Source organism: Apodemus sylvaticus, chromosome 6 (assembly GCF_947179515.1).
Source record: "Apodemus sylvaticus chromosome 6, mApoSyl1.1, whole genome shotgun sequence".
NCBI lineage: Eukaryota > Metazoa > Chordata > Mammalia > Rodentia > Muridae > Apodemus > Apodemus sylvaticus.
In genome coordinates, this window is record NC_067477.1 from 47,577,694 (window position 1) to 47,594,541 (window position 16,848).

At 39.0% G+C, this 16,848-nt stretch overlaps 1 pseudogene; it reads left to right on the top strand.

Moving 5' to 3' along the window:
- Positions 1-15,459: 15,459 nt before the first annotated feature.
- Positions 15,460-15,887, top strand: LOC127688051 (ubiquitin-conjugating enzyme E2 variant 1-like; annotated as a pseudogene).
- The last annotated feature ends 961 nt before the right edge of the window (positions 15,888-16,848 follow it).

A 16,848-nucleotide genomic window follows, 5' to 3' on the forward strand; every position in this document is an offset into this window, starting at 1 on the left:
CAGTCAGGCTGCAGCTTTAGGGACAGTCTGCCACCCCCACCCCTACCCCTTTCCAGTTGTTGGGGGACCCATGAGGAGACTGAACTGCTACATATGTGCTGGAGGGCCCTCAGTCCATTCTTTGGCTTGTATATTCTTTGGTTGATGGCTCAGTCTCTGAGATAATATCTTTAATTTTGGTGCTTTTCTTTATTCTTGAAAGTTTTATACACACATACAATGCATTATGACAATATACACCCCCATTTCCTCCATCCAGTTTTCCTCTCATTTCCTCCAACACATCTCTTACCAACGTTTTCACAACCCCTAAATCCCCTGTACTGAGAAGCCCTTGGTTGTGTTGTTATGTTAATTGTCAGCTTGACCCAAAGTGAAATCACCTTGAAAGGGAAAGGAAAACTCATGAAGGATTGTTTGGCTCAGGTTGCCTTATGGGAATGTCTGAGAGGAATTATCTTGGTTAGAGGAATGTATCTGGTTGCATCATTCCAGAAGCCAGGGAATCCTGAGCTGTATAAGAGTAGTGCGAGCAAGCTGAACACTAGCAGATATTCAGTAATTCTGCTCTTGAGTTTAAGTATAAAGTTCAAGTTGATTTAAGTTCCCTGTCTGGTCTTACTGTAGTGTCCTTATGTCCTTATGTTACGTATTTTCTCCTGCTTCTATGGAAATACTCTTCAGCCTTAATTTTTTTCATTTTATATACTTTTAAATTTCTTTAATATTTGAGATTATAATATAATTACAACATTACTCCCTTTTCTCCCTTCAAATCTTCCCATACACCCCTTTCCATTGTCCTTAAAATTCATGGCTGATTTTCATTGTTATTGCATATGCATATGCATCTATATATACAATAACAGTGAAAATGTATATGTGTGTATGCGTGTTCTTAAATATAACCTGCCATGTCCATATAATGTTATTTGCATGTATAATTTCAGTGCTGAAACATTTAGCATTGGACAACTAATTGATATGCTCTTCCCTGAGGAAGACTATGTCTCCTGCCTCTAGCTTTACTGAATTGCCTATGAGTCTGTATGTTGGGTTGAGGCCTTGTAATCTTGATTTTTGACGGTTTGATAAAATGTATGTCTTGCATAATCTTGTTTGGATTGTCTTATTAGAACATTTGAAAAAGGTTCATGGTTATTTTAGTGATGTGCATGCATGTGTGCCTGTGTGGGGGCATGTTCACATGAGTACAGGTTTCACTGAGGTCACAAGAGGATGCTGAGCCTCCTGGAACTGGAGGTGCAGGTTGTTTGAGCTACTTGACATGGTACTGGGAACCAAACTTGGCTCCTCTTTAAGGGCAAGTTTTTTAGACCGTGAAGGCCTGTCTCCAGCCCTTAATTAGAAAGTTTTCACCTTAGTCTGTTTCAATACTTAGCTCTTGCTCTAAATCTGGAAAACTTGTTTTCTTTTGCTTTTATGAGACTGGCATGCTATCTACTACACTAACAAGACATTGTTGTTCTGTTCTTAAAAGCAGTGAACACTTGGGTCCTTTCTCCAACTCCTCTCCTGGGGACCCTGTGCTCAGTCCAATGGTTGACTGAAAGCATCCACTTCTGGGAATGCCAGGACAGGGAAGCGGGAGTGGGTAGGTTGGTGAGCAGGGGGAGAGAGGATGGAATAGGGGGATTGCAGAGGGGGAGGAAAGGGGATAACAATTGAAATGTAAATAAATAAATTATCTAATAAAAAAGCAGTGAACCCCATTTTTCCATTTCACAATTTCCTGCATTTCAGAATTTCCTTTTTTCATGCTATCTGGGTTCACTGCTTTTCATTCCATTTTTTTTCTCCTTCGGCTGCCTCTAATAACTTGTCTTCAAGTTCCCACATTCTTGCTCTAGCTCCCCCAATTCTACAGTTTTCATCTCATCCATTATCTCTGTCCAGATTCAGATTGATCATTTGTTGTTTCTCTCTCTCTCTCTCTCTCTCTCTCTCTCTCTCTCTCTCTCTCTCTGAAGACTTTCTGGTTTTTTAAAGTTTGTTAAACTCTTTAAAGTAATTATTTTCATGTCTTTGTGAGGTTACTTTATCTGCCCTTTGTTGGGGGTAAGTTGCTTGAGAACCATTTTCTTCTCATGATAACTCATGATGTTATAACTCCTTTGGGATTTATTTATGCCCATGTGTCTTTACCTGGATGACTGCATACTCAGAATGTATAAATCTGCTCTAACCTTTGCAGTCACATTTCACAGGAGAAAGCCCTTTACTAGCCAGCCGTTCCAAAGGGTTCAGAAAGACTGCTTGGAGAAGTCGGAGTGTTTGCTTTTTGCTGGAGACCCAAGGCAAGCTAGGTCTGTGCCTGGGCCCATAGGTGATAGGCTGTGGCAGCTCAGTCCCTGCTTTCAACATGCTACTCTTGTAGACTGGATCTTTAGAAGGATAGTTTGGGGTTAACAAAATGGCCCCTTGTTCTAGAAAGACTCAATGAAGCAGTATTCAGCAAAACCAGAACGGGGAAGTGGGAAGGGGTGGGTGGGAGGACAGGGGGAGAGAAGGGGGATTACGGGACTCTTTGGGAGTGGGGAAATCATTTGAAATGTAAATAAAAAATATATCGAATAAAAAAAAAAGAATTACAAAGTATGAGTTCAGCCTGTATTTCTCAGTTGGTTAATTGTACTCTTTTTATAGAACAATTATTTCTTATATAATATAAAGTGCTTCAACTAGCAAAACATGGAAAAAAATAAAACAATAAGCTAGGTTATTCTGTAAGCTTTATTTTTTAAATGCTTTGAAAATTTAGAAGCTGAAAACAAAGACTAAAAATGTAACACCGTGTATGTAATAAAGTATTAAGAGTTTGATAACAAATTATAATATGATAGACAAGCATATCGATTCTTAAGAAGGAAAAATCAAGATAAGCAAGAAAGAAAACAGTTGGTTATACCTTAGGTTATACCTTAGTACCAAACAATGCATCTAACCTAAAAATAATTTATAACTTTAAGATTCCTTACAATTAAGTACCCTACATTTGAATCTAGCCTGAAGTCAGCCATTAATAAAAGAGCTAGAACAAATTCCTTCCTATTTTAAAATCTCAATAAATGTTACCACTTCTTAAGCAAGAGAATTTTTCATCATAATAGATGCCCTCCCTAAAGCTTCTTGTATCTTTCTAATTGAGCTTTTAAGCCAAAAAGATGACTAGGATTATGGCTTAAAGTGTGGCAATATTTTATACCTGTGCTAGCAGAGAAAGGTCAGACATTGATAGGCATCTATGTCCAGCATCATTTAGAAAAACACTCAGTCAAACCTCCCTTCACAATGTCAAAATGTACACATCTGTGTTTAAAATAAAATACAGCGTGATCTTGCCACCAACTTCCTGTTTTGCTTTTGCCGTTTATTCGGGGCAGCATAGTTGTGTGAGGCTGGAAGTTTATTCTTTACTCTTTGACTATTCTTGCATGGTTCTAGTTTGAAGTTGCTGGGTTCGACATTGACCTTGATTGGCACATCAGTTATTCAGTTTAGGATAGATTAGCAATTTCAACAGAATTTGTCCTCTCTCTGGATTTCCATGACATTCTGTTTATGCTGGGGATGTAGTTCATGGGTAGAATGTTTACCTAATATGTAAGAGGATCTGTATGCAATCCCTAGCACTACCATAGCAAGAGAAAAGTTGTTTAAATGTTTTGTCTTTAATTATTTCCTTGCTTTTAATTTGTTCTATATGAGGAATGATATTTTAAGGAAGATAATGCAACTTAACTCCTTGGTTTTTTTACAAAGATGTCTATAAAAGTTCTTACCCAAGACTGCCTTGCATTGGTAGAATGGGATTTTGTAATTATTAGGGCTTTTTTTCCCCCAAACTTGTTTCAGTCTAGAATCACTTGAGAAGATGGTCTCAAAGGGGAATTGTTTAGATCAGGTTAGCCTGTGGGCATATATGTACAAAAGTATTTTAGTTGTCTTTAATTGATGTGAGAAAACGCAACGTGAAAATGGACCTCACTATTCTCTAGTATCAGGTACTTAATCTATGTAGCAGAAGGGCTGGAGAGGTGGCTCAGCAGTTAAGAGCACTGACTGCTCTTCCAGAGGTCCTGAGTTCAAATCCCAGCAACCACATAGTGCCTCACAACCATCTGTAATGAGATCCATGCCCTCTTCTGGTGTGCCTGTAAACATTTACAGTGTACTCATACTCATATACATTAAATAAATAAATAAATAAATAAATAAATCTTAAAAAGAACAGGTTTCAGGGTAAAGAAATACACAATGGGATTTTAGACATCAGGGCAAGGTCAGAAGAAGGTATGATACTTATGCAACAAGGGGGAAAAGATTGGTTCATGCATGTGCTGTTTATCCCTTCTTTATTTATTTTAAATATACAAAACCATAATCAAGTTTTTCTCAGTCAGATATGATTTGGAACTTACACAGATAACAATTACTGACATCAGTATAATGTGCTGTAAGTTAATTATTTTATTAATTAATTATTTTAATTTACATCCCCAATATTGCCACCCCCTTTTGCTATCCCCTCTCAGAGATCTTCCCCCATACCCTCTCCACTTCACATTTGAGAGGAGCATCAAGTCTCCACAGGATTAAGCACATCCACTCCCACTGAACAATGCATCGCTCTTCTACATGTGTGTTACGAACCAGGGGCCTCGGACCAGGCCATGTTTGCTCTTTGATTGGTGTCTATTCCTTTAAACTTAGCTTTAGAGAGTCTTCCTGGTGCCTATGACTTGAATCACTGATGTTTTGTAAGGTGGTGAGGTGGTAAATAGAATTATAGAAGTCACTGGCCTCACTTAAGCACTAACATTCTTTTATTTTAGGCACAGAGCAGACTCAAGCATTGTAAGTCTCATTGCAGTGATGTGGGATCAAGTGACTCTCTTTTGCCTACAACAGAAGTATCATGCCATTTTAAGATGTTTTTTAGAGAATATCCATTATCCTTTCCATTATATTTGCAACCTTGGTAGTCTAGAATACTGGCTCTCCTAACCTTCAACCTTAACAACAAAACAGAAAGCAAGTATGCTCTTCCAAAGAGTCCATAAGGAAAACATAACATGGGTTTTTGTACATTAAGCCAATGGTATTCTTTATAACAAGTAATATCATTTTTCCTACTGGTGTGGTAAGGAGATAAAATTAAACATAAAATTGTTTGAAAAACTTCTGAGGGCATAAGAATATAACCCTTGATCCCAAAAAAGGTGCTTCCTATTACTATTAATCCTTGTTCTACATTTATTTGTGTCATTGAAACCAACTTGAATTTTAAGTTCAATCTGGTGGGTTATATACTTTTCAATCAGTAAGTATTTACTTATCAAGAAAGAGAAAATTCTCATTACTATTTTGGTTCATTTTCATTGAACATGATTTGATTTAGAATTACAGGGCATATCTATGGGACACTGACAAACCAAACTGTAAGAAAGTGAAAGTTCACTGGGCAGTTGCATTTACGTCTCTGCTTCATAACTATGGAGGCAATGTGATGAGCATCCTCATACTCCTCAGCTATGATTCCCTCACTGTGATGAAATGGACTCTCACACTGTGAGCCAAAGCAAATCCCTTTTCTTTAGTTGCTTTTGTCATTTATTTCTTTGTCACAGAAATGAAGAAAGTAATGTTTATAGCTACATAGGTAGCTTCCCTTGAAAGATCATAAAGAGCAAAACCTTGGTGGAGGTTAGAACAGCTCCACCAAGGAGGTTAGGATAAGAATAGGCTCTGATTTTCAACGCCAGGGATGCATCATGATTAATGGAGCAAGAGGAAACAGCATCTTTCCTATCCTTCCTAGGAACCTCACTCAGTTTGGACTTCATGTGTCTTTCTATTCCAGCCTTTTTGTTCCTACTTAGTTACCCAATAGAAAAGTGAGGTTCAGAATAACTGTGAACAGAGTTTAGAGTGAAACACTCTTCAGGGAATGGCAAGGCCACTGTTCTAAGACTGCATACATAGGTAAATGTTACTTAGACTATGCAAGAGTTGCTCAACTTAAGGCAAAGATTATTACTTTAGTTTTCAACCAAAATACATGGCAAACAACAAAAATTCATATTTCTCTAAAATGTCTTCTCCTTTTTCCCTCAAAGGCTTTATTCTGTTCTTTTTTATGTGTTTGTCTGTAGACATATGTAAGAGTACCTGTGGGACCAGAAAAGGATGCTGAACTCTGTGGAGTTAGAGTTGCAGATTGTGAGTGGTCTGATGTGGGTGTTGGAAATTGAACCTACGTTTTCTGCAAGGTCAGCAAGTACTCTTAACTACCCTGTCATCTCACTAGCCCCTTTAATGTATGTGCTTCTAAAAGATTAACATTGTTCTTCCTTCATTATATTCTTTTTATGCAATTGAATTCTATCTGTATGATATATTAGCCCTTAAAGGTGCTACATAATAGGATGCTCCTTTCAAGTAATGGGAGGGCCTTGCAAAGGCACATTAAACAATAGGCAAGTACATAAACTATGTTAACAGTTTATCAGTGCATTAAATATTTTGTAAGGATTAATTGTAAATAGCATTATTAACAGTTGTAACTCCTACTGCTACTTTGTAAAGAATCAATCCAATGATTGATCTAACTAATGTTAGAAGATCAGACAATGGACTTCTAATTTATTTAGAACAACTGTTCTGACTGAATTTATAATGACTTAATCTATATTGTCTTTAAACCACTATTTGGTACTTCTCATTTAAAATTTCCTTTTCTTTTCTTTTTAGATTTATTTATTTTATTTATATGAGTACACTGTAGCTGTCTTCAGACACACCAGAAGAAGGCATGAGATCCCATTACAGATGGCTGTGAGCCACCATGTTGGGAATTGGACTCTGGACCTTTGGAAGAGCAGTCTTGTTCTTAACCACTGACCCATCTCTCCATCTCTTAAATTTTTATTTTCTTAATGTTGGAAAGGCAGCAGAGTCAGAGACAGCTCCCATTCCAATTGTTAGGGTACCTGTATGAAGACCAAGCTACATATCTGCTACAAATGTGTTAGAGAGCCTAGGTCCAGCCCCTGCATGTTCTTTGACTAGTGGTTTATGTGAACCCCAATGGGCCTAGGCTGGTTGACTCTGTGGGCCTTCTTGTGGTGACTGACCTTGACCCCTCTAGCTCCCTCATTCCTTACTCCCATTCTTGCACAATTCTCCCCAAGTTCTACCTAATGTTTGGCTGTGGGTTTCTGCATCTGTATTCATTAGCTGCTGGATGAAGCCTCTCAGAAGTCATTTATGCCAGGCTCTTGTCTGCAAGTACAGTGGAGTATCATTAATAGTGTCAGGGCGTGGCTCTCTCCATGGTGTGGCTCTCAAGTTGGGCCAGTCAAGTTGGTTGGCCATTCCATCAATCTCTGCTCCATCTTTAGCGCTGTACATGTTGTAGGCAGGGGAAATTTTGGGTGGAAGGTTTTGGGGGTGGATTAGTGTCCTCTCTCCACTTGCAGTCCTGCCTAGGAACAGGAGTTGGTCACTTCAGTCTCCATATCCAACGGAGCTAGGAGTCTCAGCATGGGGTAGGGGGACTCCCAGGAGCTTCCCCCATCCCAGGTCTCTGGCTTGTTCCACAGATGCACCTGGACAGATTTCTGTTGTTCCCAGCCCTTTCCCATCTAATACCCAGCCTCTTCCCTTCCCTATCCCCTCTCCCACTCATTTCCCTCCCTCCATCTACTTCCAATGTCTATTTCATATCTCCTTCTGAGTGAGATTCAAACATCCTCCTTTGAACCCTCCCTTTTTCTTAGTTTAGGTCTGTGAATTATAGTATGGTGTTCCTATATTTTGTGGCTAATATCCACTTGTAAGTGCATCTTTTTGTGGCTCTCATTTAACTCACTCAAGATGATACTTTCTAGTTCTATTTGCTTGCAAATTTCATGATATCTTTGTTTTTAATATCTGAGTAGTATTCCATTGTGTAAATGTACTACATCTTCTTTATCCATTCTTTGGTTGAGGGACATCTAGGTTGTTTCCAGTTTCTGGTTATTACAAATAAAACTGCTATGAATATAGGTGAGCAAGCAAATCTCTTTGTGGTATGGTGAAGTACCTTTGGGCATATGTAAAGGAGTCGTATAGCTGGGTCTTAAGGTAGAATTATTCCACATTTTCTGAGAAAACGATTTCTAAAGTAGTTGTGCAAGTTTGCACTCCCACCAGCAATGGAAGAATTTCCCCCTCGCTCCACATCCTCCCAGCATGCGCTGTCACTTGAGAGTTTTTGTTTTTGTTTTTTTATGATCTTAGTCATCTGATAGGTGTAAGATAGAACCTCAGAGTTGTTTTGATTTGTATTTCCCTGATGACTAAGGACATTGAGCATATCTTTCAATACTTCTGAACCATTAGAGATTCCTCTGTTGGGAATTCTGTTCTGTACCCCCCTTTTTTGTTTTGTTTTTTTCTTTTCTTTTCTTTTTTTTCCAGACAGGGTTTCTCTGTATAGTCCTGTTTGCCCTGGAACTCACTCTGTAGACCAGGCTGGCCTCGAACTCAGAAATCCACCTGCCTCTGCCTCCCAAGTGCTGGGATTAAAGGTGTGCACCACCATTGCCTGGCCTGTAACCCCTTTTTAACTGGGTTTTGATTTGTTGATATTTGGTTTTTCTAATTTCTTGAGTTATTTTTGTCATTATTATTATTATTATTATTATCCTTTAATCTTTTTTGTTGTTTTTACAGCTAGCCATTATCAACCCTCCATCAGCTCTGTCAGATGTAGGGTTGATCTGTAGGTAGATTTTTCCCATTCTGTGTGCTGCTATTTTGTCCTATTGATGGTGTCCTTTGCCTTACAGGAGCTATTCAGTTTCGTGAGCTCCCATTTTAAAAATATTTTTAAAAAGATTTATTTTTGTATGGATATGAATACATTATTGCTATCTTCAGACACTCCAGAATATGGCTTCTGATCCCATTACAGATAATTGTGAGCCACCACGTGTTGCTAGGAATTGAACTCAGGACCTCTGGAAGAGCAGCAATTGTTCTTAACCACTGTTGATCTTAGAGTCGTAGTTCTTTCTGTTCATGAAATTGTCTCCTGTGCCAATGTGTTTAAAGATGTTTCCTACTTTCTTTTCTATTATATTTAGCATATCCAGTTTTTATGGTGATACACTTTGGTCTTTGATCCACTTGGACTTGGGCTTTGTGTAGGGTGACAAACATGGATCTGTTTGTATTCTTCGACATGTAGAGATCCAGTAGCACCATTTGTTGAAGATGCTTTCCTTCTTGCATTGTATGGTTTTTGGCTTCTTTGTGGAAAAGAAAGTTTCTGTGAGTGTGTGAGTTTTTCTTTTGGGTCTTCAATTCTATTTCATTCATCAGCCTGTCTGTTTTTATGCCAATACCATGTGGTTTTTATTACTATTGTTCTGTAATAGTGCTTGAAATTAGAGATTGTGATATCTCCAGTTCTTCTATTGAACAGGATTGCTTTAGCTATCCTGGGTTTTTTGTTTTTCTTTTTGTTTTTTTTTTTTTTTGTTTTTTTTTTTTGTTTTGGTTTCCCATATAAAGTTGAGGTCTGTGAAGAATTGAATTTAAATTTTGATGGGAATTGCATTAAATCTGTTGATTGCTTTTGGTAAGATGGCCAATTTTACTATGTTAATTCTACCAATACATGAACATGGGAAATCTTTCCACCCTCTGATATCTACCTCAATTACTCTAGCTTTGTTTTTTACATTTTACATTTAACAATCAAGGTGTGTGGTGTCTTCAGGAATAGGGTCTCCTTACCTAGTTATAATGTACAAGCAAGGGGCAAAAACCTGGATTTTTTAAGGGCCTCTGGGTCACATTAACCAACATTTCATAACATTTTTTCTTACACATATCACAGGGTTTTGTTTAATAACCCAAAGTTTACAGGGAGTGGCATTATCCAGTCTATCTCCTATGGAACTCCCTTTTTACTTATTTCTTGATTCGTTACAAAACAGTAAGTCTCCCTATGACGTTTTTGTGCTATCTTCAGGGTTTTACTCTCTCTCCCACTCTTTATCTCCCTTGTATCTGATCCACATCCTTGCTTAAACTCTTCTGCCTAGGTTATTCTCCCTCTCGACTTCCATATCATCTACATTCTGCTATCCTTCCTATTATGACACAAGTCTTCCTTCCTCCCTTCTTAGTTTCTTTGATTCTAAAGGTACTCTGAAAAACAACAACACCTAAAGATTTGAAGCTAGGATTCATACACAACAGAGGATAACATGGTTTATCTTTCTGGGACTTGTTTACCTCACTCAATATAATTTTTCCAGGCTCATTCATTTAGTTGAAATCATTTTCATTTTTCTTTGCAGAAACATACAATTGCACTGTGTATAACTACATTTTCTTAGCCATTCATCAATCAATGGATATCATTTCCATTTCCTAGCTTTTTTGAACAGAGAAACAGTGAAAATGGGTGAACAATATCTTATTTGTTTAACTTTTTTGTGTATTGTGATATTTATTTTCCACCAGATATATAGGTGATAAAGATTTTCTCTTCTATATTCTGTTGATTTAGAGTGGTTCAACACATGCAGTTCAACTAATTATTTATTAATTATATATAGACTTAAAGATAGAAGTCAAATGATCGTCTCAATAGAAAAAGAAATGATATTTAACAAAATCTGATTGCCCTTCAATGTAAAGAGTTTCGGAGACAGTGATGGTGGAGGCAATCATTGCTGCTGTGCTGATACATAGATATATTGATGACTCACATGTTTGAAATTATAGAGTAGGACTTTAGTTTTGGTAACAAAGCAGTTACTGATATGTTTTTCTTTAAAAAGTTATTCTGCTTTCTTTGGGAAAAATCATTGAGTTTATTGGTTTCCTCTTCTTTTCTTTTTTTTCTTCTTCCAAAGGCGATTAGTAGAACACATGTGAAAAACGGTGCTCTAGTTGAGGGCCATTTAAGGACAGTATTTTGATCTCTCAGGCTTAACAAGCAGCATTTTCTTTTAATGCATGAACAAGCAATAAGAAGCACTTCCTTCAGCAGATGACCCAGGCGTCTGAAGAGATTAAGTCTTCTCAACTCAGAGGCATTTTGCCCAATCTGAAGACAAGTGCAAACTCAATGAAAATAAACCTAGTGGGCTGAATCGGAGGCAAGTGACACGTGAGATTCTCAGCTAGTAAACTCAGTAGGGAAAAAACTTCTGACTTTTAATATGCTTCTTGTTTTATTTTTGTTTCTCATCACTTTGGGTGCAAAGGTATCTGTTCAATTTCATCAGTTTGAAAAATTTATGTAAAATTGAGGTGGAATATGTAAAGAATGAATGAACGTGCATGTATAAACACACACACACACACACACACACACACCAGTATGATTTTATTCTTTAGTGTATATTTTTTAGCCTTCTAGATGCTTTAGTTGTTTGATTTTGATTCCAGCATTCTGGTTGACTGCCCTTCAGGAGACGTTCTTTGGGTTTCTTTAATCTTTAAGCAGTTGTTTTATTTATAGAGTCCCTCCAACTTCTTCCTTTTCTCCATTTTGCTGAAAGAAAATTGAGACAAGCCCAAGTCAGATAATTCAGCCAACTCCAGGAGAGAGATTCTTCACACAGCCCAGTCACTGTTCTCCTGGGAAACCACTGGTGCCTCATTTCAGTATGTGTCTAAGTTGTTATTATTTCGCTCGTCAAATTGCAAAATCATTTTTATGCTGAGATGGAAGGATATCTCTCTCCATTGGACCCTTGGAAAACTAGTTTAGCAAAGAAAAGAAACTGAAGTAGATTGTATTTGACCAACAGCAGAAGCATTAAACCACAAGAAATGAATTACAAGTATCTAACAGAGATAATACTTAAATGAAGGAAACCTTGAAGCCATTACAAGTCACCTTAGCACAGTCTTTGGGTGGAATTTGAGTCATTCTCTCCACCCACCACATACAATTTCCCCACTCCAATAGAGAGGTAAAGATCTGTGTGGATATTATGGTTGCATTAGATTCCCTAAACCAAAACAAAAGACAAGGTCATTTTTACAATCACCTTACTGTGGATCCAACCTAAAAACTACCACAAATAAGGCTTCGGACAAACAACATTTTATTGATTACTGCCCACCTGCTCAAGGGCAACCACAACCTGAAGCCAAATGTTCTCAGTAACCAAGAATTTCCCACAGAAGCCACACCTTCGCTTCCACAGTCATTCATTCACTGACTTTTCTTTCTAACTTGCTCACCTATTTGCCCAAACACACTCTTTTTTTTATTTTTAATTTTTAATTTTTTTGGATTTTCTTTTTTGAGACAGAGTTTCTCTGTATAGCCCTGGCTATCCTGGAACTCACTCTCTAGACCAGGCTGGCCTCGAACTCAGAAATCTGCCTGCCTCTGCCTCCCAGAGTGCTGGGATTACAGGTGTGTGCCACCGCCGCCTGGCTCCAAACACACTCTTATCCACAGCACCTGTGCACAACGATTTGCTGTAGTGAGTGAGTGGGAGAAGGCTACCATGTAACTGCTATTGGAACAGGGGAAATGTGAGAGAAATAGCTAATTAAATATTTATCATCATAACAAACCTTTTCATTGATACTGAAATTTGTTTTTTTTTTTTTTTCAATTTTTGTTAATTTCAACCCACATAGAAAAAAGAAACTTAAAACAGAGGGGAAACTCAAATCTTAACAAATTTTAAGTCTAGTGTTTCATAAATAACAAAAACTGTGGGTTAGGATGGACTGTTGAAAGCTCTTGGTAAAATCAGTCCTAGAACCTACTTTACAGAGAGTCATCACAGGACTGTCCCCAAAATGGAATGGGTTTTGTTTGCTTTTTTTTTAAGTAGAAAGAATTTGTAATCCCCTCATGAAGAATAAAAAGCTAGATAAATTAGACTTGTGAGGTCAAGGCCACTGAACATTTTTTATCAGCTGGGTACCATCATTATCAAAAGCACGTGTTGATTTGTAACTGGTAGAGTAGTAATTTAAACCATCATCAAAATGAAAAGTGAAAATTAAAGAAAAAAATCATCTTCTCAAAAGTCCTTGAGAATATATCCATGGAGTCTGGTTTATGAAATACAAAGTCAGCCTTGCAGGCAGTCTGGCTGGCATTGGAGCCATGTGCTTTTCATGATCATCTCCTCAAACTGGCGTTCACTCCACAAGTGTTTATACTGCTGAAAATAAAGTAGTATAAAACTACAAATATAAAAAGCACAGTTTATACTTTATCAAAAATGTTTTACTCTAAACAAAGACTAAATTGAATATATAGTAAGTACAGCTCCAGGCAAAATATTGTATTTGGAAGGATTCCCCATGGAAGCAGAAATAATCAGATGTGTCAAATGTGTGCGTGCTGTGCATGTGCGTGTGTGTGTGTGTGTGTGTGTGTGTGTGTGTGTGTATGTGTGTTTGAGTATGTGCATATACATATATGTGTATATATATATATGGAAATTCAGATATATACATATATGGATTGTTACATGTAAATATTTTTCTATGGAGGTGCTATAACTCCTTCAGGAGACAGTTATAGGACAAATATTTATTATAAGGAATTGGATTCTATAACTATTGGTGCTTTAAAAAAAAGTCCTTAGAACTATAATTGCCTCACTGGAAACCAGGCAGACCCATGGTATGACTCTAGTGCTAATTAGAATACAGGAAAAGAAGTCTGTTGCCAGTGACATAAGGGAAGTTGGTGTTTGAACTTGAGAGAGAGAGAGAGAGAGAGAGAGAGAGAGAGAGCCCAAGCTCAGGCTGTCAGAAGAATTTCTTCTTGGTTTGACAGGATTGGTTCTTTTCATTCCATTTAGGCCTTCAGATTATTAGGTAAGGCTCACACACAAAAGGAAGGGAAAACTATTTTACTAAGTCTCATTAGCCAAGGCTAAATTCTTCCACCACCAAACCACACAGACTATAATAGTGTTTGGCCAAATATTTGGCCATCTTATGTACAGTGCAGTTAACATATAACATGATGATATGTGAATAACCGTTAAAGATAAAGTTTAAGTCCCATGATGGTTTAAAATACTGTTCAGAAAGCTTTGCTCTTGCCAGCTAATTATCAGTGTAGTGGAAGATGATATGTAGGCTGCAGAGGGAAAGATGGCCTCAACATTCTCACCATGTGTAAACCCTGAGAAGCACAATGATGACTGGTGTGGCAAGAGATGACTATGGATGGAATAGTGACTCACCCAAGGTCATGGACCATTGTGCAAGAGAATGTGGAAAGATCATAACAGCTGAAGAGTCAAGGAAGAGCCAAACAAAATGATAGCACTTCTGATGGCACTGCTGAACTCAGGAATTTCAAACAGCTGTGGTTGCCTGCACGAGACCTGAAGAGAATTCAATATGCTATCATGGAATTAGAAGGGACACACAAGCCTCCCTCCCTAACTGAAGAACTATTGACAGTTAATGATTTCCAAGGATGGAGAGTCAGTTTTCTTTAAGGATGTGGCCCCTGGTAGGTTGAATACTCTCAGTGTATGGTCTCACACATATGGGCAGCACAAACTGGATTCAGTGTGTTATTAAAACAACAACAACAACAACAACAACAAAAAAACAAAAGTCAAGTAGGCATGAAGTTGAGAGAGTAGGAGGTAGGAGGTGGGTCTGAGAGGAGTTGGAGAAGTTATGGAGAATAAAATGATAAGAATACACTAAGAAATTCTCAAAGAATCAATCAAAATGTTATATTAAAATCACAAGGTCTTGTATCTTCTAATTGGATTTAAAATTACATAGCCTAGTTCTGGATTTCAAGATCTTCCTGCATCTAATTCCATTCCCACTATCACGTTGGCCTCCTCACCATAAATCCTGTCATAGCTAACAGTCATCACCATAGGTGTCTTCCCCTTCTTTTTATACATGCCTCTGTTTTCCTTTATATGGATGATATTTTGAACTTTAAGCTTTCTGTCTTTGTTTTGAAGGAAAAACTTTTCTTAATTTGTAAAATAAAAAGCTACATTTTTTAGTGCATCCTTCTAGAAGGCACTGAGTCTTGCTAGATGACTCTTCTATCATGTCGTACCAACCTGCAAAAAATCAACACATTTCTACTCATATTCTGTCATGTCTTTGTCTTTCAAGCCCCAAACATGCCTTATATTCCTCTTGTTCCATCAGAATTAATGCCTCTCATATCCTACGGTTCCCATATGAATAGAAGGATCCATTTGAACCTCATGTTGACATTTGTTGTCATGTTGTCAACCTTCAGTATGACATTTGCATTTTGTCAGATACTGTGGAATACAGACTCATTTGAAACACTTCAGCTAGGTAAAATCTGGGTAGAGACTGGCTCCTTAAAAATAGAGGAGAGGGGGGTGTGGGGTGAAGAAGGGGCCAGCCTTCGAGCGATAGAGACACAACATGGCAGCCACCAAAGGCTTGGGAGTAAAAGTCCCACGTAATTTCAGACTGTTGGAAGAGCTGGAAGAAGGCCAGAAAGGAGTTGGTGACGGCACAGTGAGCTGGGGCGTGACGCTCACCAGATGGACAGGCACGATAATTGGGCCTCCACCAACAATATATGAAACCGGAATATACAGCCTTAAAATAGAATGCGGGCCTAAGTACCCAGAAGCACCTTCGTCTGTAAGATTTGTACCATGAGTCAATATGAGCGGCATGAGCAGTTCGAATGGAGTGGTGGACCCAAGAGCCACGGCAGTGCTGGCAAAGTGGCAGACCGCCCACAGCATCAAAGTCATCCTGCAGAACCTGCGGGGCGCCTGACAATGTCAAAAGAGAACAGGAAGTTGCCACAGCCACCAGAAGGACAGTGTTACCGCAATTAATCACCAAGGCCCCGGCCTCCCCTCCCCATCCAACCCGAGTCTTCATTTTCCACAGTAGTGAATTTTCTAGATACATCTGTAGACCTCAAGGAACTGGAGAGGAAGCCCCACTCAGACTTCATCCTGAGACACTGTTCTGATACTAACTTCTTGTCCATTTGAAATACCTAAGTTGTGCTGTGTAAGATCGTCTGTCGAGTGTAACTGCTCTCTGCCTGGTTGAACTTCTGGGATCAAGAAGGTGTTGAAATCGGTTTCCTTTGGGAGCGGTGGGCACAGACTGAATAGACACGTCACACAATCACCTGCTGCTGACACGTGGTCTGGGTCTGCCTTTACCTGCCCCGCCCTCGGCCACAGCTGGTCCTTAGAATAGATGGGAAGGCTTCAGGTAGCAGCTGTGGGACTGACTACTGCTGGCCTTGGGGTGCTTTGGCTGTACCCCTGCTTTCTTAAGTCTTAAGTGATGCCCCACACAAGCCGTGGTCTCCATTCCTCCACTCCCACCCTTGGCTAAAGCTTAGATTGAACCCTCCCCTCCCTCTGAAATTGGCCGCGGGTAAGGAATTCAGGGCTTCCCGTCTGTCTCCCCACCTTTATCAAGGGCTGCTGCTTTCCCCTCCTCAACGCCCTTGTTGCCCATCACCACCCAACGCTTGCTGTGGCCAGAAGCCATCAGATGAGGTTGAAGAACCTGGCCTCCCTCACTTAGCTCGGGACCACACTCACCTGCCACCAGTCTGGGAAGGGAGCGTCAGGTCCTCCGCCCTGCTGACACTACCAGCCCTCGAGCTTTGAGCTCAGGTCTACAGGTGAACAGAGCAATCACAGAGTGACTCAGACCAGCCAGCGCTCAGGGTCCTTGGTGGATAAGCCTAGAGAAAGGCCATGAGGTGAGTCTTCAGTGCACATGGTTCTGAGTTGGTTCCTTGTCCCATAATTGCTTTGCTTTTACAGACTG